This window comes from Squalius cephalus (genome assembly GCF_949319135.1).
Source record: "Squalius cephalus genome assembly, chromosome: 10".
Taxonomy (NCBI): Eukaryota; Metazoa; Chordata; class Actinopteri; order Cypriniformes; family Leuciscidae; genus Squalius; species Squalius cephalus.
Window position 1 is genome coordinate 132,382 of NC_137131.1, and position 20,870 is coordinate 153,251.

General features: G+C 43.2%; 1 long non-coding RNA gene across 2 annotated transcripts; it reads left to right on the forward strand.

Annotated features, from left to right (window-relative positions):
* Positions 1-10,373: 10,373 nt before the first annotated feature.
* LOC307165938 lies at positions 10,374-20,603 on the forward strand. 2 transcript variants are annotated; one of them, XR_013822560.1, is made up of 4 exons: positions 10,374-10,555; positions 12,170-12,314; positions 12,601-12,727; positions 15,497-20,603. It is a non-coding gene; the product is annotated as an uncharacterized lncRNA (long non-coding RNA). The 2 variants fall into 2 exon arrangements; XR_013822561.1 differs by lacking the exon at positions 10,374-10,555 and adding an exon at positions 11,985-12,084 and having other exon boundaries at positions 12,121-12,314.
* Positions 20,604-20,870: the final 267 nt, after the last annotated feature.

A 20,870-nucleotide genomic window follows, 5' to 3' on the forward strand; every position in this document is an offset into this window, starting at 1 on the left:
TGGCCTTAATGATTTTACAGATTTTCTTGATATGACTTTTAAAATTCAACTGATAGTCTATAATTATTCCAAGATACTTCACTTCAGGTACTTGTTCAATAAGTTCCCCATTAATTTTTACGTTCAAGAGTTGTGTTAGAGGTAGTTTTTTAATGGAAAAGCAGACAGAGTTTGTTTTTTTGGTGTTTAAAGTTAAACAAGATGAGGCCAGCCAAGATGATATTTTTTCTAAGTTAGCATTTAGTTTGTCAGCCACAGAAATACAGGTATTACCAGATGCATACATCACTGTGTCATCTGCATACATCTGTAGACCTATATCTGGACATATTACATCTGGCAAGTCATTAATATAGAGACAGAAGAGTATAGGTCCCAAGACCGTGCCCTGAGGAATCCCTGTATTGATTTTAAGGAAAGTGGATCTCACATTATTAACCACAACACACTGTTCACGGCCTTTTAAATATGATGCAAACCAGGACAATGACTGTTTGGATAAATTGAACTTAGCTAATTTTGAAATTAAGGTGTTGTGATTTACTGTATCAAATGCCTTTTTTAAATCTAAAAATACTGCACCAACTACATTTCCCTTATCGAGTGATTGTTTGATATTCTCTGTTAATAAACAGGTAGTGGATTCTGTGGAATGGTTGTGCCTGAATCCAAATTGCAGAGGACTCAGATACTGGTTTGTCTCAAGATAGTGCATGAGTTGTTCTGAGACAATCTTCTCTAAAACTTTAGAAAAAACTGGAAGAAGACTAATAGGTCTATAATTACAAGACATTTTGTCATCTCCTTATTTAAAAATCGGTATTACTAGAGCATTTTTCCACCCATCTGGGAATTGCCTGGATTTAATGGAAATATTAACAAGATTGGTGAGAGGCTGGACTAGAATGCTACTATATTTTTTTAAGAAAAACTGTATCTAAATTAAAAATATCTTTGGAAAAGGTGTTGTTTAGGTCCTGTATAGCTTTCAGAACAGCTGTCTGACCGACCTCCCTGAGCTGGAATGAGTTATCTTGATCTTCAAGCAGGTCTACTGTTGTTAGGCCTGTATCATTCCAGCATGGAAAGCTTGATGCAAGGTTGTTAACAGATTGTATGAAGAAGTTGTTGAATTCATTAGCAACTTGTGCACTATCAGTGATGATGTGTTCACCCATTTTAAGTTCATATTTGTTTTGGGTGGCGTTACCCTTTGGATTTAGTAGGCTGTTCAATTGCTTCCAAATTAATTTGCCATTCCCTTTAGCCTCTAATAGAGCTTGAATATAATTATTTGATTTGGACATTGTGAGTTCTTTAACAACTTGGTTACGCAAACCTTTAAATAATTTCAAATCAGTGTCCCTTCGGGTCTTGATAAAAGTTTTCAAGGCAAGGTCTCTCCTTTTCATCAGTTTTCGAATATTATCATTCATCCATGGTAGCTGAAATTTTCTCTGGGATTTTTTTCGCTTTTTAATGTATTTATCAACATTACTCTCAATAGTGGACATAAGCTTATTATAGCAGTCGTTTACTTGATCATATTGATGGAGCTCATCCCAGTTAACGCCCTTTAACTCATTCTCAAATTCAGTCAGCTTTTTACGAGGGATTTCAAGATTAAATGAATTCTGATTTGGATTTAAAAACCTAGTCATTCTTTTCTTAGTCAGTTTTCTAGATCATATTATGGTCAGATAAACCAGTGACTAAATTATATGTTTTTATGATTCTGTTCGCGAAAATCAAATCTATTAGTGTTTGAGTATTCCTGGTGATACGTGTAGGGGCTTCAATCATTTGAATAAAGTCATGTTTGGATGCAAGATTTTTCAGTTTTTTCCTACAGTGTTTGTCAAGCCAATTTATATTAAAATCTCTGAAGACAAGCACCTCGTTCTTGTACTTAAAGTTCTTAAACAGCGCATCCAAGTTTTCGCAGAGCGTTGCAGTGCACGCCGAGGGAGGATTATATACCACTAAAATATAAAATTGCATATTTTGCGACAATATTACATTAATACATAGGCATTCAGTAGACATATCAACAGTTGGATACATTTCCTTTGCATTGAATGTGTCCTTAATGTATATCAGTACACCCCCACCCCTGCCCACAGTTCGGTCCCTTCTAAAGCATGTATACCCCGGAACATCAATTGTGCTGGTTGGAATTTTATCATGTAACCAAGTTTCACTAATACAGAGAAAATCGATATTGGACTCAGACAACAATATCCTGATCTCATCTCACTTGGGAAATAAGCTTCGAATGTTTAAATGACCACCCAAAATACCTTTAGGTTTTACCATGGAATCCCAAACCACTTTGGCATGATTAACAGTTTGAAAGAATAAAGTCTGTCTCTGTTTGGTCAGTGCATGTGTTTGGAGTGGTCTTACTTTTGCAGGGACAGCAGTTCTTCTTCGGCAGCCAGCACTGTTAGCTGAACGGCCCAGGGCGCTGGCCAGGCCTAGTCCGTTATCCATCGCTGCACCAGCCTCCGTCAACCCTTCGAACGCGCAGGCCGGCCCCTCTGCCCGCTCCGTCGTCCCTCCCGACTTCACGGAGCTGCTCGTTCAGGTCCTCGTGCCAGGCTCTGTCCTCGCTAGTGGATAGAGACCGGAAACCTACGGGCACTCCAGGTGGTATGGTGCCGATCGGACCGGTGTCATCCAGGGTAGGAAACTCCACTCGCTGGCGGGGAAAGAGGCCCGTCGATCCGTCAACAGGTGTATCCACAGATGTATCCACACGGCCTGGGCCTGGATTGAGCTGGACATCTCCCGCGAGTAATACCAGGAGGAAAAGGTATGATACCGCATAAGATTTATTTGCTTTATAAATCCCAAAGATGCGGTTGGAATAACATGGCGTGCGCCTCGAATCAAAGATTAAAAAGGAGCGGTAAATGATGAGTTGTCCATATCCAAAGTTATACAGATGATTTTTTGGGGGGACAGAGCTTAGTGTTTGAACATTTCTTGTAGACTCTGGTTGAAGTCTGTGTTTTAAGGATCCAACCATAGAGGCAGAAAGTGTAAAAAAAAGTATAAAAAATACCGCTGTAGCGCAGATGAACAGCAAGTGACTCAGGTGGCATTGTTTGTTTGTGTGCTGTCTCTGGTGTCCGGGTTGTTTCTGTTAGGGTTAGGGTTAGACGCGCACATATGCTTTGTTTTTTTGCTAAATATCAGCGGTGATTGCCTCGGTGTTAAAAGCTTGATCAACCGATATTTGAAATGCGTTGAGAAATTAGTTAATCCAATAAAAAGCGCAGCAAGCACGGAGCCCCATGAACCGTGTATGCGCGCCGTCGCCATCTCCCCATCTCCCCGTCTCCCCATCTCCCCATCTCCCCGTCTTGTGTGTTACAGGAGTGAGCTGTATTGTGTGTTACAGGAGTGTGTTGTCGTGTGCTGTCTTGTGCGTTACAGGAGTGTGCTGTCTTGTGCGTTACAGGAGTGTGTTGTCGTGTGCTGTCTTGTGTGTTACAGGAGTGTGTTGTCGTGTGCTGTCTTGTGTGTTACAGGAGTGTGCTGTCTTGTGTGTTACAGGAGTGTGCTGTCTTGTGCGTTACAGGAGTGTGTTGTCGTGTGCTGTCTTGTGCGTTACAGGAGTGTGTTGTCGTGTGCTGTCTTGTGTGTTACAGGAGTGTGCTGTCTTGTGTGTTACAGGAGTGTGCTGTCTTGTGTGTTACAGGAGTGAGTTGTCTTGTGTGTTACAGGAGTGTGCTGTATTGTGTGTTACAGGAGTGTGCTGTCTTGTGTGTTACAGGAGTGTGCTGTATTGTGTGTTACAGGAGTGTGCTGTCTTGTGTGTTACAGGAGTGTGCTGTCTTGTGCGTTACAGGAGTGTGCTGTCGTGTGCTGTCTTGTGCGTTACAGGAGTGTGCTGTCTTGTGCGTTACAGGAGTGTGTTGTCGTGTGCTGTCTTGTGTGTTACAGGAGTGTGCTGTATTGTGTGTTACAGGAGTGTGCTGTCTTGTGTGTTACAGGAGTGAGTTGTCTTGTGTGTTACAGGAGTGTGCTGTATTGTGTGTTACAGGAGTGTGCTGTCTTGTGTGTTACAGGAGTGTGCTGTCTTGTGCGTTACAGGAGTGTGTTGTCGTGTGCTGTCTTGTGCGTTACAGGAGTGTGCTGTCTTGTGCGTTACAGGAGTGTGTTGTCGTGTGCTGTCTTGTGTGTTACAGGAGTGTGCTGTATTGTGTGTTACAGGAGTGTGCTGTCTTGTGTGTTACAGGAGTGAGTTGTCTTGTGTGTTACAGGAGTGTGAGGTATTGTGTGTTACAGGAGTGTGTCTTGTGTGTTAAAGGAGTGTGTTGTCTTGTGTGTTACAGGAGTGTGCTGTCTTGTGTGTTACAGGAGTGTGTTGTCTTGTGTGTTACAGGAGTGTGTTGTCTTGTGTGTTAAAGGAGTGTGTTGTCTTGTGTGTTACAGGAGTGTGTTGTCTTGTGTGTTACAGGAGTGTGTTGTCTTGTGTGTTACAGGAGTGTGCCTTGTGTGTTACAGGAGTGTGTTGTCTTGTGTGTTACAGGAGTGTGTTGTCTTGTGTGTTACAGGAGTGTGCCTTGTGTGTTAAAGGAGTGTGTTGTCTTGTGTGTTACAGGAGTGTGTTGTCTTGTGTGTTACAGGAGTGTGATGTATTGTGTGTTACAGGAGTGTGTTGTCTTGTGTGTTACAGGAGTGTGCTGTATTGTGTGTTACAGGAGTGTGTTGTCTTGTGTGTTACAGGAGTGTGCTGTCTTGTGTGTTACAGGAGTGTGTTGTCTTGTGTGTTACAGGAGTGTGCTGTCTTGTGAGTTACAGGAGTGTGAGGTATTGTGTGTTACAGGAGTGTGTTGTCTTGTGTGTTACAGGAGTGTGTTGTCTTGTGCGTTACAGGAGTGTGCTGTCTTGTGCGTTACAGGAGTGTGCTGTCTTGTGCGTTACAGGAGTGTGTTGTCTTGTGCATTACAGGAGTGTGCTGTCTTGTGTGTTACAGGAGTGTGCTGTCTTGTGTGTTACAGGAGTGTGTTGTCTTGTGCATTACAGGAGTGTGCTGTCTTGTGTGTTACAGGAGTGTGTTGTCTTGTGTGTTACAGGAGTGTGATGTCTTGTGCGTTACAGGAGTGTGTTGTCTTGTGCGTTACAGGAGTGTGAGGTATTGTGTGTTACAGGAGTGTGTTGTCTTGTGTGTTACAGGAGTGTGTCTTGTGTGTTACAGGAGTGTGCTGTCTTGTGTGTTACAGGAGTGTGTTGTCTTGTGTGTTACAGGAGTGAGTTGTCTTGTGTGTTACAGGAGTGTGTTGTCTTGTGTGTTACAGGAGTGAGCTGTCTTGTGTGTTACAGGAGTGTGCTATCTTGTGCGTTACAGGAGTGTGTTGTCTTGTGCGTTACAGGAGTGTGAGGTATTGTGTGTTACAGGAGTGTGTTGTCTTGTGTGTTACAGGAGTGTGCTGTCTTGTGAGTTACAGGAGTGAGCTGTCTTGTGTGTTACAGGAGTGTGTCTTGTGTGTTACAGGAGTGTGCTGTCTTGTGTGTTACAGGAGTGTGTTGTCTTGTGTGTTACAGGAGTGAGTTGTCTTGTGTGTTACAGGAGTGTGTTGTCTTGTGTGTTACAGGAGTGAGCTGTCTTGTGTGTTACAGGAGTGTGCTATCTTGTGCGTTACAGGAGTGTGTTGTCTTGTGCGTTACAGGAGTGTGAGGTATTGTGTGTTACAGGAGTGTGTTGTCTTGTGTGTTACAGGAGTGTGCTGTCTTGTGTGTTACAGGAGTGTGCTGTCTTGTGTGTTACAGGAGTGTGTCTTGTGTGTTACAGGAGTGTGCTGTCTTGTGTGTTACATGAGTGTGTTGTCTTGTGTGTTACAGGAGTGAGCTGTCTTGTGTGTTACAGGAGTGTGTTGTCTTGTGTGTTACAGGAGTGAGTTGTCTTGTGTGTTACAGGAGTGTGTTGTCTTGTGTGTTACAGGAGTGTGCTGTGTTGTGTTGTGTGTTACAGGAGTGTGCTGTCTTGTGTGTTACAGGAGTGTGCTGTGTTGTGTGTTACAGGAGTGTGTTGTCTTGTGTGTTACAGGAGTGTGTTGTCTTGTGTGTTACAGGAGTGTGATGTATTGTGTGTTACAGGAGTGTGTTGTCTTGTGTGTTAAAGGAGTGTGTTGTCTTGTGTGTTACAGGAGTGTGTTGTCTTGTGTGTTACAGGAGTGTGTTGTCTTGTGTGTTACAGGAGTGTGCCTTGTGTGTTACAGGAGTGTGTTGTCTTGTGTGTTACAGGAGTGTGTTGTCTTGTGTGTTACAGGAGTGTGCCTTGTGTGTTAAAGGAGTGTGTTGTCTTGTGTGTTACAGGAGTGTGTTGTCTTGTGTGTTACAGGAGTGTGATGTATTGTGTGTTACAGGAGTGTGTTGTCTTGTGTGTTACAGGAGTGTGCTGTATTGTGTGTTACAGGAGTGTGTTGTCTTGTGTGTTACAGGAGTGTGCTGTCTTGTGTGTTACAGGAGTGTGTTGTCTTGTGTGTTACAGGAGTGTGCTGTCTTGTGAGTTACAGGAGTGTGAGGTATTGTGTGTTACAGGAGTGTGTTGTCTTGTGTGTTACAGGAGTGTGTTGTCTTGTGCGTTACAGGAGTGTGCTGTCTTGTGCGTTACAGGAGTGTGCTGTCTTGTGCGTTACAGGAGTGTGTTGTCTTGTGCATTACAGGAGTGTGCTGTCTTGTGTGTTACAGGAGTGTGCTGTCTTGTGTGTTACAGGAGTGTGTTGTCTTGTGTGTTACAGGAGTGAGTTGTCTTGTGTGTTACAGGAGTGTGTTGTCTTGTGTGTTACAGGAGTGAGCTGTCTTGTGTGTTACAGGAGTGTGCTATCTTGTGCGTTACAGGAGTGTGTTGTCTTGTGCGTTACAGGAGTGTGAGGTATTGTGTGTTACAGGAGTGTGTTGTCTTGTGTGTTACAGGAGTGTGCTGTCTTGTGAGTTACAGGAGTGAGCTGTCTTGTGTGTTACAGGAGTGTGTCTTGTGTGTTACAGGAGTGTGCTGTCTTGTGTGTTACAGGAGTGTGTTGTCTTGTGTGTTACAGGAGTGAGTTGTCTTGTGTGTTACAGGAGTGTGTTGTCTTGTGTGTTACAGGAGTGAGCTGTCTTGTGTGTTACAGGAGTGTGCTATCTTGTGCGTTACAGGAGTGTGTTGTCTTGTGCGTTACAGGAGTGTGAGGTATTGTGTGTTACAGGAGTGTGTTGTCTTGTGTGTTACAGGAGTGTGCTGTCTTGTGTGTTACAGGAGTGTGTCTTGTGTGTTACAGGAGTGTGTCTTGTGTGTTACAGGAGTGTGCTGTCTTGTGTGTTACATGAGTGTGTTGTCTTGTGTGTTACAGGAGTGAGCTGTCTTGTGTGTTACAGGAGTGTGTTGTCTTGTGTGTTACAGGAGTGAGTTGTCTTGTGTGTTACAGGAGTGTGTTGTCTTGTGTGTTACAGGAGTGTGCTGTGTTGTGTTGTGTGTTACAGGAGTGTGCTGTCTTGTGTGTTACAGGAGTGTGCTGTGTTGTGTGTTACAGGAGTGTGTTGTCTTGTGTGTTACAGGAGTGTGTTGTCTTGTGTGTTACAGGAGTGTGATGTATTGTGTGTTACAGGAGTGTGTTGTCTTGTGTGTTACAGGAGTGTGTTGTCTTGTGTGTTACAGGAGTGTGTTGTCTTGTGTGTTACAGGAGTGTGCTGTGTTGTGTGTTACAGGAGTGTGAGGTATTGTGTGTTACAGGAGTGTGTTGTCTTGTGTGTTACAGGAGTGAGCTGTCTTGTGTGTTACAGGAGTGTGTTGTCTTGTGTGTTACAGGAGTGTGCTGTGTTGTGTGTTACAGGAGTGTGTTGTCTTGTGTGTTACAGGAGTGTGTTGTCTTGTGTGTTACAGGAGTGTGTTGTCTTGTGTGTTACAGGAGTGTGATGTATTGTGTGTTACAGGAGTGTGTTGTCTTGTGTGTTACAGGAGTGTGTTGTCTTATGTGATACAGGAGTGTGCTGTCTTGTGAGTTACAGGAGTGTGATGTATTGTGTGTTACAGGAGTGTGTTGTCTTGTGTGTTACAGGAGTGTGTTGTCTTATGTGATACAGGAGTGTGCTGTCTTGTGAGTTACAGGAGTGTGAGGTATTGTGTGTTACAGGAGTGTGAGGTATTGTGTGTTACAGGAGTGTGCTGTCTTGTGTGTTACAGGAGTGTGTTGTCTTGTGTGTTACAGGAGTGTGAGGTATTGTGTTTTACTCTTCTGTACTCTTTCTGAACTCAACAGGTCTCGTTTGTGCCTCACCTTCATCTTCACATTCAGAACTAAAGCTTTCTGTAAGGCTTAGTGATGGAACACTGAACACTGAAGCTCATGACTGACTGTCGCTCATGGATCTCGACACACACATTCGTCCTTCCAAGCTGCACTTCATCATTTACACTAATCTCGGTTGTCATGGTTTCTGCAGTAATGTTTGCAGATTTCTGCTAATCAAGGTCATCATGTGACAGAAGCTCGAGTCAAACCCATACATCTGAGCTGTAACTGCAGTGGAAACAGAATCACCCTCGGCCGAAGGATCTAGCTCTCGCTACACTGATGAATCCTGAAGATGTTTCCACTGGTCTGTGTGTGTCAGGAGTTTGTTGGGATGAATAAAGCAGGATGTCGTCGCCGCCTCTCAGTCTCTCTCGGGCTTCATGCCAGCGAACACCCACACACTCCTGTATAATTCCTCACTCAAACACACTCAAACCTGCCACAGTGAGACCTGCAAAAAACACGGTTATGCATGAAACGGGAGAAACATCAAGCATTTAATTCATTAATAGCAGTATAATTCAATTATTATATTCAAATGTTCTTCTAGAAATATAAATGATATTAACAAATAAAAAGATATCTTCCTTTTTTATTTGAACATTAAAATAATCATGCAAAATAAGATTTATTTGCTCATATTTTTGATCATGATAATTGTGTCACTCAGTGGTCCAATCAGAGCGATGCTTAAGCGATTGTGTACTTTGTGTTTATTGTGTTGTTATGCCTCTATAGCAGACTGAACTGTGAGTCAGGATCACATACGCCTTCAGACGCCCACACACACACCCACGGGCCGTATGCACACACGCACACACACACACACACACTCTCACGCACGCACACACACACACACACACAGGCTGTATGTACACAGACACACACACTCTCACACATGCATGCACACACACGGGCTGTATGCAAACACACACTCACAGACAAATACACACACTCACAGGCCGCATGCGTGCAAACACACACACACACACACACACACTCACACGGATGGAGATGGAGATGGAGATGGAGATGGAGATGGAGATGGAGATGGAGATGGAGATGGAGATGGAGATGGAGATGGAGATGGAGATGGAGATGGAGAGACTGATTAGGGGGACAAGATCCCATCACACTTTCTGCTAATGTTTCTCTTTATTTCTGAAAGCTCTGCCTGCAGTGTGTGTTTGTGTGTGTGTGTGTGTGTAGTGTGTTTGTAGTGTGTGTGAGGTGCTTTCCTCTTATCAGGGTTGATGATGATTATTAAAGAGTGAGTCTAAGTCGACTAGTTCTCCTGCAGTCTGAAGCGTGGAGCGACACACACTCATTCATGTCTCACACTCTCCATCTTAATGCTAACCAGCAGCAGAATGCTAATGAACGCTGATGTCTCTCTAAACGGACATTGATGATGCTTTTTCAGACTAACTTCAACAGGCTCAGATCACGTGTGAAATCAGTTCGATTCTTAATGTGGAGTTCAGGGCTGAGAATCGCATCGTTTCCTGAGCCAAAGATCCATGCAGGAGTTCAGCTCTAACTGGGACTGAAAAGAAAATCTGCGCTGCTTTATTCAGTCGAGCGGTGAAACATGCGGTGAAACGGGTTGAAGCTCTTCACGCTTTCTCTGCTGAAACACAAGCACTTCATTTATTATAATCTGATTCGACCTCAATGATCTGACACTGGTAAAGCTGTCGCTGTGAGGAGAGATGGACCTCGACAGTCAGAGATTAGACCCGGTGTAACGATCACACAAATGCATAAAAGCCTGTGGAAGATAATGCCTCTATTAATTAACATAATCATCTGGGGCCGTCCTGCATTAGACAGATGTAGGAACGAAGAGCCTGTGGGCGGCTGTCGTGTAAATGTGCTTCTGTACACGAGTGTGTGAATCAGGCTATCTGTGAGTGTGTTGGGGCTGAGAGCCCTCGAGAGAGTGTGTAGGCAGGGGTCCACACACACACACACACATACACACACACGTGGGTGGAGAGGTATATGGAGTTAAGCCTGTTCACCGCCTGCCGATTGATCACTTGTGTGAATAAGAGAGAGAGAGAGAGAGAGAGAGAGAGAGAGAGGGAGAGAGAGAGGGAGAGAACAAGTGATTTTATATCAGTGTGAGAAATACGCCGCTCACTCCAGATCATGCCAGTGAAGGACGACAACTGAAAAACAAAACATGAAAAAAAGAGGGCAGTGAAATAAAGAAGAAGAATGTGGAAAAATAAATGGGATGATGTAAGTTTGTGCTGACGTCTCAGGTAAGAACCTTTATCAGTGTGTGTGTGTGTGTGTGTGTGTGATATAAGTCTTGACACTGTTTGCTTCACTCAACCTGAGAGTTTATAAAGTCTGTGCTTCCAGAGTCAGGAACAGAAAACGGAGATAAATGTGATTCAGTGCAGCGGGAGATGTGATGGACACACACCCAGATCATGAAACTACAGAGCTCCAGAAATCAGTCCAGATGACATATATATATCAGAGACATGAATGTGTGATCAGACGAGGAGTTTAAACTCGTGTTTCTCTCCAGTTTTGCAGAAGTTCGAGGGAAACGACAGTAACGCAGCTGGATGTTCATTTCATTCTCTATATCATTATTCCTTATTAAAAACGTTGAAGGGCTCGACATGTATGATAAAGCAGCTTTATGAAGATCTCCAAAGTCACAACACGTGGATTGTTTGATGGATGTGTAGAAAATCACCTCAGAACTCGTGAGCGTGGACGCGCATATGACGCCTAAAATATTGTAACATCTAGTGCCTTTACTATAGCAACATCTGATCAAAATGATTGTTGCTTTTAACATTTGCGTTTCGTAGGCAGGGATGTTTTCTTACTGTTACAATTCAATAGCTGTAAATCAGTTTTTTTAAAGTAAATCTCACAAGAGATTCATCCAGAACCCTATCAGAGTGAAAAAGACCAGACAAGAGTATAGATATCTAATTACACTGGCTGAAGAATCATAGAACACATGCTTTGTAAAAAAAACTGCTGCACTTTTGATAGATTGACTCAAGTGAAGCAATTCAAAATCCAAACATCATCATCATCATCATCATCATCATCATCATCATCATCCAGATATAACAAGCAATTCAAATGATTGTATTTACCACTAATCTGGTCTAACAATAAAAGCTTTTGATTCCCACCATCTGAAATAATCACACTAGACATTCTTTAGTCCACACAATGCATTTGAGTGCATCTCTGAAAATATACTTTGCTCAACACACACAGACGCTGTCGCCCACACAGAGACTCATGGTGTACAGGAGCCAAGCAGCAGTCGGAGAAAACCCTTTGCTGAAGCATCCATTAGGATAAAATCACAGCAGAGACTGTGTAGACGTTACAGCAGAATCATTGAGGAAGACCATCATTAATATATAATCTAATTTAACTAGAAGAGGCGGATCTGAATCTGACTGTAGATGTTTAAGCATTAAAGCGCTCGTGTCAGTCAGAATATCTAACCTCAAGCGTTTGCATGGCTGTTATAACACTTCCTACATTAGAAAAATGTGAAGGGCATAAATATTGCTGAAAACCTGATTTAGTCACTCAGATTGAAAGATAGGCTTATTGGGATTGTGTTGGAAGGTTTGATTGTTCTAGAACTCAACCTTTATTTGAATACTATATTAATTCACGTCTCATTTATATGTGAGTAGTTTCTCCAGCACAGCGAATGACATTCCTTTGTGTCTCCATGAATTGCGTCACTGACCTTCCCATTGAGAAAATGCCCCGTAAGCTCCGCCCCCTGACACGATAGGTCAGACCCTGTAGGCTCCGCCCCCTGACATAATAGGTCAGAACACAGAGGCTCCGCCCACCTGAGCTCCCGCCTCTCTTTAAAGGGCCAGACTGGCAACATGTGACTCGATTTCAGCGTGGGAGTAAAAAGGGGAGAGAAGAACAGATCAGGACAGGAATGAAGGGAAACTGGAGGAGAGGAACGAAGGAAAGGTGGAGGTATAAAGAGGGTTTCCGCTGGTCTGGGACGTGAGTACTACATTTTGCAATGTCATCATGGTTTTATTGTGCCAGACAAGTACAATGTGACTTGTGTCCTGTGACACATTTTTGTGATGGAAAAAAGGAGGAATGTGATAAAGTGTAGTGAAGTATATAATGTGAAGCAAAGAAAATGAAACAAGAACACAGGAGTGTTTGTGGACTGATAGTGGTTCGGTCTGACCGCACCGGCCCTGTGAAGTAGATTACTCATTAAACTCAAGATGGATGCCGACAAACACTAACCTTAACCCGCTTCTTCATGCTTTCAAAGGGTGAGAGAATGAAACTCCAATGCTCTTCCCTGAGAAACACCAGGATTTCACACCGGACTCACTGGGACCGAAGAGAAAACCCAGGAAAAGCAACTGAGTGAGTGGAAAACAGGAGTTTGCAAACAGGTAGTATCTCAATATCTCAGTATCTCAATGTCTCAGTATCTCAGTATCTCAAATATATCTCAGTATCTCAATATATCTCAGTATCTCAATATATCTCAGTACCTCAATACCTCAGTATCTCAATATATCTCAGTATCTCAGTATCTCAATATATCTCAATATCTCAGTATCTCAATATCTCAGTATCTCAATATCTCAGTATCTCAATATATCTCAGTATCTAAATATCTCAGTATCTCAATATATCTCAATATCTCAGTATCTCAGTATCTCAATATATCTCAATATCTCATTATCTCAATATCTCAGTATCTCAATATCTCAGTATCTCAATATATCTCAATATCTCAATATATCTCAGTATATCAATATCTCAGTATTTCAATATATCTCAGTATCTCAATATATCAATATCTCAGTATTTCAATATATCTCAGTATCTCAATACCTCAATATATCAGTATCTCAATATATCTCAGTATCTCAATATCTCAGTATCTCAATATATCTCAGTATTTCAATATATCAATATCTCAGTATCTCAATATATCTCAATATATCAATATCTCAGTATCTCAATATATCTCAGTATTTCAATATATCAATATCTCAGTATGTCAATATATCTCAGTATCTCAGTGTCTCAATGTCTCAGTATCTCAATATATCTCAGTATCTCAATACCTCAATATCTCAGTATCTCAATATATCTCAGTATCTCAATATATCTCAGTATCTCAATATATCAATATCTCAGCATTTCAATATATCTCAGTATCTCAATATCTCAGTATCTCAATATATCTCAGTATCTCAATACCTCAATATCTCAGTATCTCAATATATCTCAGTATCTCAATATATCAATATCTCAGCATTTCAATATATCTCAGTATCTCAATATCTCAGTATCTCAATATATCTCAGAGTATCTCAATATATCTCAGTATCTCAGCATTTCAATATATCTCAGTATCTCAATATATCTCAGTATCTCAGTATCTCTATATATCAATATCTCAGCATTCCAATATATCTCAGTATCTCAATATATCTCAGTATCTCAATATATCTCAGTATGTCTATATATCAATATCTCAGTATCTCAATATATCTCAGTATCTCTATATATCAATATCTCAGCATTTCAATATATCTCAGTATCTCAATATATCTCAGTATCTCAATATATCTCAGTATCTCTATATATCAATATCTCAGAGTATCTCAATATCTCAGTATATCAATATCTCAGTATCTCAATATATCTCAGTATCTCAATACCTCAATATCTCAGTATCTCAATATATCTCAGTATCTCAATATATCTCAGTATCTCAATATCTCAATATCTCAGCATTTCAATATATCTCAGAGTATCTCAATATCTCAGTATCTCAATATATCAATATCTCAGTATCTCAATATATCTCAGTATCTCAGTGTCTCAATGTATCAGTGTCTAAATATCTCAATATATCTCAGTATCTCAATATCTCAGTATCTCAATATCTCAATATCTCAGTATCTCAATATCTCAGTATCTCAATATATCTCAGTATCTCAATGTCTCAGTATCTCAGTATCTCAATATATCTCAGTATCTCAATATATCTCAGTATTTCAGTATCTCAATGTATCAGTGTCTAAATATATCAATATCTCAGTATCTCAATATATCTCAATATCTCAGTATCTCAATTTCTCAGTATCTCAGTGTCTCAGTGTCTTAATGTCTCAATGTCTCAGTGTCTCAATGTCTCAGTATCTCAATGTATCTCAATGTCTCAGTATCTCAATTAATCAATATCTCAGTGTATCAATATATCAGTGTCTCAATGTCTTAGTATCTCAATGTCTCAGTATCTCAATATATCCGTGTCTCAATGTCTCAGTATCTCAATATCTCAGTGTCTCAGTATCTCAATATCTCAGTATCTCAATATCTCAGTATCTCAATTTCTCAGTATCTCAGTGTCTCAGTGTCTTAATGTCTCAATATCTCAGTATCTCAATGTCTCAGTATCTCAGCGTCTCAATATCTCAATGTCTCTGTCTCAGTATCTCAGTGTCTCAATGTCTCAGTATCTCAGTGTCTCAATATCTCAGTATCTCAATGATGTCTCATGTCATTGTGCAATTGTTTGCAGACTGAAGATAGCAGTAAGGAACAGGTTTAGGCTCTGATGAGAGAGAGAGAGAGAGAGGAACATAAGAGTGCGTGTGACGAGAGAGAGAAGGACAGAAGAGTGTGTGTGACGAGAGAGAAGGGCAGAAGAGTGTGTGTGACGAGAGAGAAGGACAGAACAGTGTGTGTTTAACACACGAATCACAGAAACACACACACCTTCACCTGAGGAACTGAAGCATCTCACAGATCGACTGCATTCACCTTCACACCTGAAACATCATTCAGCAATCCCATAATGCTCACTGAACAAGAACCGGCACGTCCTGCTAAACTCTAAATCTTGTATAATTATCTTTCATTAGTTTGAGGTACATCGAATATTTAGATTTTTCAGGCAAAAGTTGTGAAAACTCCAAAGAAACGGCAGCAGTTTCAGCCGCTGAAACACATTCATCAACAGCTTCTAAGCAGACACCGGCTGCAGCTTCACCAGTGTGTGTGTGTGTGTGTGTGTGTGAGTGAGAGAGAGAGTGAGAGAGTGAGACACACACACACACACTGAAACTCTGTCTGTCTCTCACAGGAGTTCTCACTCACACACACACTGAGCTGAAACTCTTCCTTTCTGTCTCTCACAGGAGTTCACACACACACTGAGACGAGAGAGAAGGATCTGCTCTGATTGACAGCGAGTGTCTAACGTTCCTCTTCCTGACAAATTATGGAAAACTGGAGTGTCATGTGACATCATGGAAACAGGAGATGATGCGAGTGGGAAAAAGAGCCTCACAAGTCAGTCATGTGACCAAGCGAGGACAAGCTTTCGTCATCACTGAGAACTCAACAGTTAGGAAATAATAAAGAGCTATTCTGTACAGCTGTATTGTGTGTGTGTGTGTGTGTGTGTGTGTGAGATGTATCCCACCCTGGTGTATGTGACGTATCCTAACCCTGGTGGTGTGTGAGACGTGTTCCACGTTAGTGTGTGTGACGTATCCTAACCCTGGTGGTGTGCGTGACGTGTTCCACGCTAGTGTGTGTGACGTATCATAACTCTAGTGTGTGTGACGTATCTCACCCTGGTGGTGTGCGTGACGTGTTCCACACTAGTGTGTGTGACGTATCATAACTCTGGTGTGTGTGACGTATCTCACCCTGGTGGTGTGTGTGACGTGTTCCACACTGGTGTGTGTGACGTATCCTAACCCTGGTGTCTGTGACGTATCTCACCCTGGTGGTGTGTGTGACGTATCCTAACCCTGGTGGTGTGTGTGACGTATCCTAACCCTGGTGTGTGTGACATATCCTAACCCTGGTGGTGTGTGTGACGTATCCTAACCCTGGTGTGTGTGACGTATCCTAACCCTGGTGTCTGTGACGTATCTCACCCTGGTGGTGTGTGTGACGTATCTCACCCTGGTGGTGTGTGTGACGTATCTCACCCTGGTGGTGTGTGTGACGTATCCTAACCCTGGTGTCTGTGACGTATCTCACCCTGGTGGTGTGTGTGACATATCCTAACCCTGGTGTGTGTGACATATCCTAACCCTGGTGGTGTGTGTGACTTATCCTAACCCTGGTGTGTGTGACATATCCTAACCCTAGTGTGTGTGACGTACACTCACCTAAAGGATTATTAGGAACACCATACTAATACTGTGTTTGACCCCCTTTCACCTTCAGAACTGCCTTAATTCTACGTGGCATTGATTCAACAAGGTGCTGAAAGCATTCTTTAGAAATGTTGGCCCATATTGATAGGATAGCATCTTGCAGTTGATGGAGATTTGTGGGATGCACATCCAGGGCACGAAGCTCCCGTTCCACCACATCCCAAAGATGCTCTATTGGGTTGAGATCTGGTGACTGTGGGGGCCATTTTAGTACAGTGAACTCATTGTCATGTTCAAGAAACCAATTTGAAATGATTCGAGCTTTGTGACATGATGCATTATCCTGCTGGAAGTAGCCATCAGAGGATGGGTACATGGTGGTCATAAAGGGATGGACATGGTCAGAAACAATGCTCAGGTAGGCCGTGGCATTTAAACGATGCCCAATTGGCACTAAGGGGCCTAAAGTGTGCCAAGAAAACATCCCCCACACCATTACACCACCACCACCAGCCTGCACAGTGGTAACAAGGCATGATGGATCCATGTTCTCATTCTGTTTACGCCAAATTCTGACTCTACCATCTGAATGTCTCAACAGAAATCGAGACTCATCAGACCAGGCAACATTTTTGTGAGCTTGTGCAAATTGTAGCCTCTATTTCCTATTTGTAGTGGAGATGAGTGGTACCCGGTGGGGTCTTCTGCTGTTGTAGCCCATCCGCCTCAAGGTTGTGCGTGTTGTGGCTTCACAAATGCTTTGCTGCATACCTCGGTTGTAACGAGTGGTTATTTCAGTCAAATTTGCTCTTCTATCAGCTTGAATCAGTCGGCCCATTCTCCTCTGACCTCTAGCATCAACAAGGCATTTTCGCCCACAGGACTGCCGCATACTGGATGTTTTTCCCTTTTCAAACCATTCTTTGTAAACCCTAGAAATGGTTGTGCATGAAAATCCCAGTAACTGAGCAGATTGTGAAATACTCAGACCGGCCCGTCTGGCACCAACAACCATGCCATGCTTAAATCACCTTTCTTTCCCATTCTGACATTCAGTTTGGAGTTCAGGAGATTGTCTTGACCAGGACCACACCCCTAAATGCATTGAAGCAACTGCCATGTGATTGGTTGATTAGATAATTGAATTAATGAGAAATTGAACAGGTGTTCCTAATAATCATTTAGGTGAGTGTATCTCACCCTGGTGGTGTGTGTGACGTATCCTTACCCTGGTGGTGTTTGTGACGTATCCTAACCCTGGTGTGTGTGACATATCCTAACCCTGGTGTATGTGACGTATCCTCACCCTGGTGGTGTGTGTGACGTATCCTAACCCTGGTGGTGTGTGTGACGTATCCTAACCCTGGTATGTGTGTGATGTATCCTAACCCTGGTGTGTGTGACGTATCTCACCCTGGTGGTGTGTGTGACGTATTTCACCCTGGTGGTGTGTGTGACGTATCCTAACCCTGGTGTGTGTGACATATTTCACCCTGGTGGTGTGTGTGACGTATCCTAACCCTGGTGTGTGTGACGTATCTCACCCTGGTGGTGTGTGTGACGTATCCTAACCCTGTTGGTGTGTGTGACATATCCTAACCCTGGTGTGTGTGACGTATCCTAACCCTGGTGTGTGTGACGTATCTCACCCTGGTGGTGTGTGTGACGTATCCTAACCCTGTTGGTGTGTGTGACGTATCCTAACCCTGGTGTGTGTGACGTATCCTAACCCTGGTGTGTGTGACGTATCTCACCCTGGTGGTGTGTGTGACGTATCCTAACCCTGTTGGTGTGTGTGACGTATCCTAACCCTGGTGGTGTGTGTGACGTATCCTAACCCTGGTGGTGTGTGTGACGTATCTCACCCTGGTGGTGTGTGTGACGTATCTCACCCTGGTGGTGTGTGTGACGTGTTCCACGCTGGTGTGTGTGACGTGTTCCACGTTAGTGTGTGTGACGTATCCTAACCCTGGTGTGTGTGTCGTATCTCACCCTGGTGGTGTATGTGACGTATCCTAACCCTGGTGGTGTGTGTGACTTATCCTAACCCTGGTGGTGTGTGTGACGTATCCTAACCCTGGTGGTGTGTGTGACTTATCCTAACCCTGGTGGTGTGTGTGACGTATCCTAACCCTGGTGGTGTGTGTGACATTGGGGATAACAAGTATTTGATACACTGCCGATTTGGCAGGTTTTCCCACTTACAAAGCATGTAGAAGTCTGTAATTTTTATCATAGGTACACTTCAACTGTGAGAGACGGAATCTAAAACAAAAATCCAGAAAATCACATTGTATGATTTTTAAGTAATTAATTAGCTTTTTATTGCATGACATAAGTATTTGATACATCAGAAAAGCAGAACTTAATATTTGGTACAGAAACCTTTGTTTGCAATTACAGAGATCATACGTTTCCTGTAGTTCTTGACCAGGTTTGCACACACTGCAGGGATTCTGGCCCACTCCTCCATACAGACCTTCTCCAGATCCTTCAGGTTTCGGGGCTGTCACTGGGCAATACGGACCTTCAGCTCCTCCAAAGATTCTCTATTGGGTTCAGGCCTGGAGACTGGCTAGGCCACTCCAGGACCTTGAGATGCTTCTTATGGAGCCACTCCTTAGTTGCCCTGGCTGTGTGTTTCGGGTCGTTGTCATGCTGGAAGACCCAGCCACGACCCATCTTCAATGCTCTTACTGAGGGAAGGAGGTTGTTGGCCAAGATCTAGCGATACATGGCCCCACCCATTCTCCCCTCAATACAGTGCAGTCGTCCTGTCCCCTTTGCAGAAGAGCATCCCCAAAGAATGATGTTTCCACCTCCATGCTTCACGGTTGGGATGGTGTTCTTGGGGTTGTACTCATTCTCCTTCTTCCTCCAAACACGGTGAGTGGAGTTTAGACCAAAAAGCTCTATTTCTGTCTCATCAGACCACATGACCTTCTCCCATTCCTCCTCTGGATCATCCAGATGGTCATTGGTCATTGGAGTAACGTTTGATAACCAGCTGACCTTCACAGATCACATTTCAAAGACAGCTCGATCATGCAGGTTTGCATTGCACAACATCAGGAAGATCAGGCCTTTCCTTACTGAGCATGCAACAACTTCTCGTCCAGGCCCTGGTCATCTCTAGGCTAGACTACTGCAATGCTCTTCTGGCTGGACTTCCATCATGTGCAACCAAACCTCTACAGATGATCCAGAACGCTGCAGCTCGTCTTGTCTTCAACGAGCCCAAGAGGGCCCACTGTTCATCTCTCTGCTCTGGCTACCTCTCACTGCTTGTATCAAGTTCAAGGCATTGACGATTGCTTACAGATCTATCACAGGCTCAGCTCCCTCCTACTTTCACTCACTCCTACGAGTCTACATCCCTACCAGAAGCCTACGATCGGTCAAAGAGCGACGTCTCGTGGTTCCATCACAGAAAGCCACAAAATCACTTTCCAGAACATTCTCATTCACAGTTCCATGCTGGTGGAACGCTCTCCCCACCCTCATCCGGAATGCAGAATCCCTGACAACATTCAAAAGACAGCTGAAAACCCATCTCTTCCGTGAGCACTTAACCGCAAAAAAACAAACAAAAAAAACCCCTTTCTCTTTCCCTTTAAAACTTCACTTATCGGGCTTATGCTACTCTGAATAATGCCCGAACTTTGTATTTTGAGCACTTCTTGCGTTGTTTTTGCCTCTTCATGATGACTCGCTTAATTTAGTCCTAATTTGTAAGTCGCTTTGGATAAAAGCGTCTGCTAAATGACTAAATGTAAATGGGCAAACTTCAGACGGGCCTGGACATGCGCTGGCTTGAGCAGCGGGACCTTGCGTGCGCTACAGGATTTTCATGACAGCGTAGTGTGTTACTAATGGTTTTCTTTGAGACTGTGGTGCCAGCTCTCTTCAGGTCATGACCAGGTCCTGCCGTGTAGTTCTGGGCTGATCCCTCACCTTCCTCATGATCATTGATGCCCCACGAGGTGAGGTCTTGCATGGTGCCCCAGACCGAGGGAGACTGACCGTCATCTTGAACTTCTTCCATTTTCTAATAATTGCGCCAACAGTTGTTGCCTTCTCACCAAGCTGCTTGCCTATTGTCCTGTAGCCCATCCCAGCCTTGTGCAGGTCTACAATTTTATCCCTGATGTCCTTACACAGCTCTCTGGTCTTGGCCATTGTGGAGAGGTTGGAGTCTGTTTGATTGAGTGTGTGGACAGTAGGGCTTGCATAGACTAGTCGAGTAGTCGATAGATCGACTACTTCAACCACTAGTCGACGCTGTCGGAAACAATCGACTACTCGAGCGTCCATTAAACATAAATTAATTAAAAATGGCGAACGTCACCAACAGACACCACGCGTCAGATGTGTGGAAGAATTTCATCAAGGATGACAA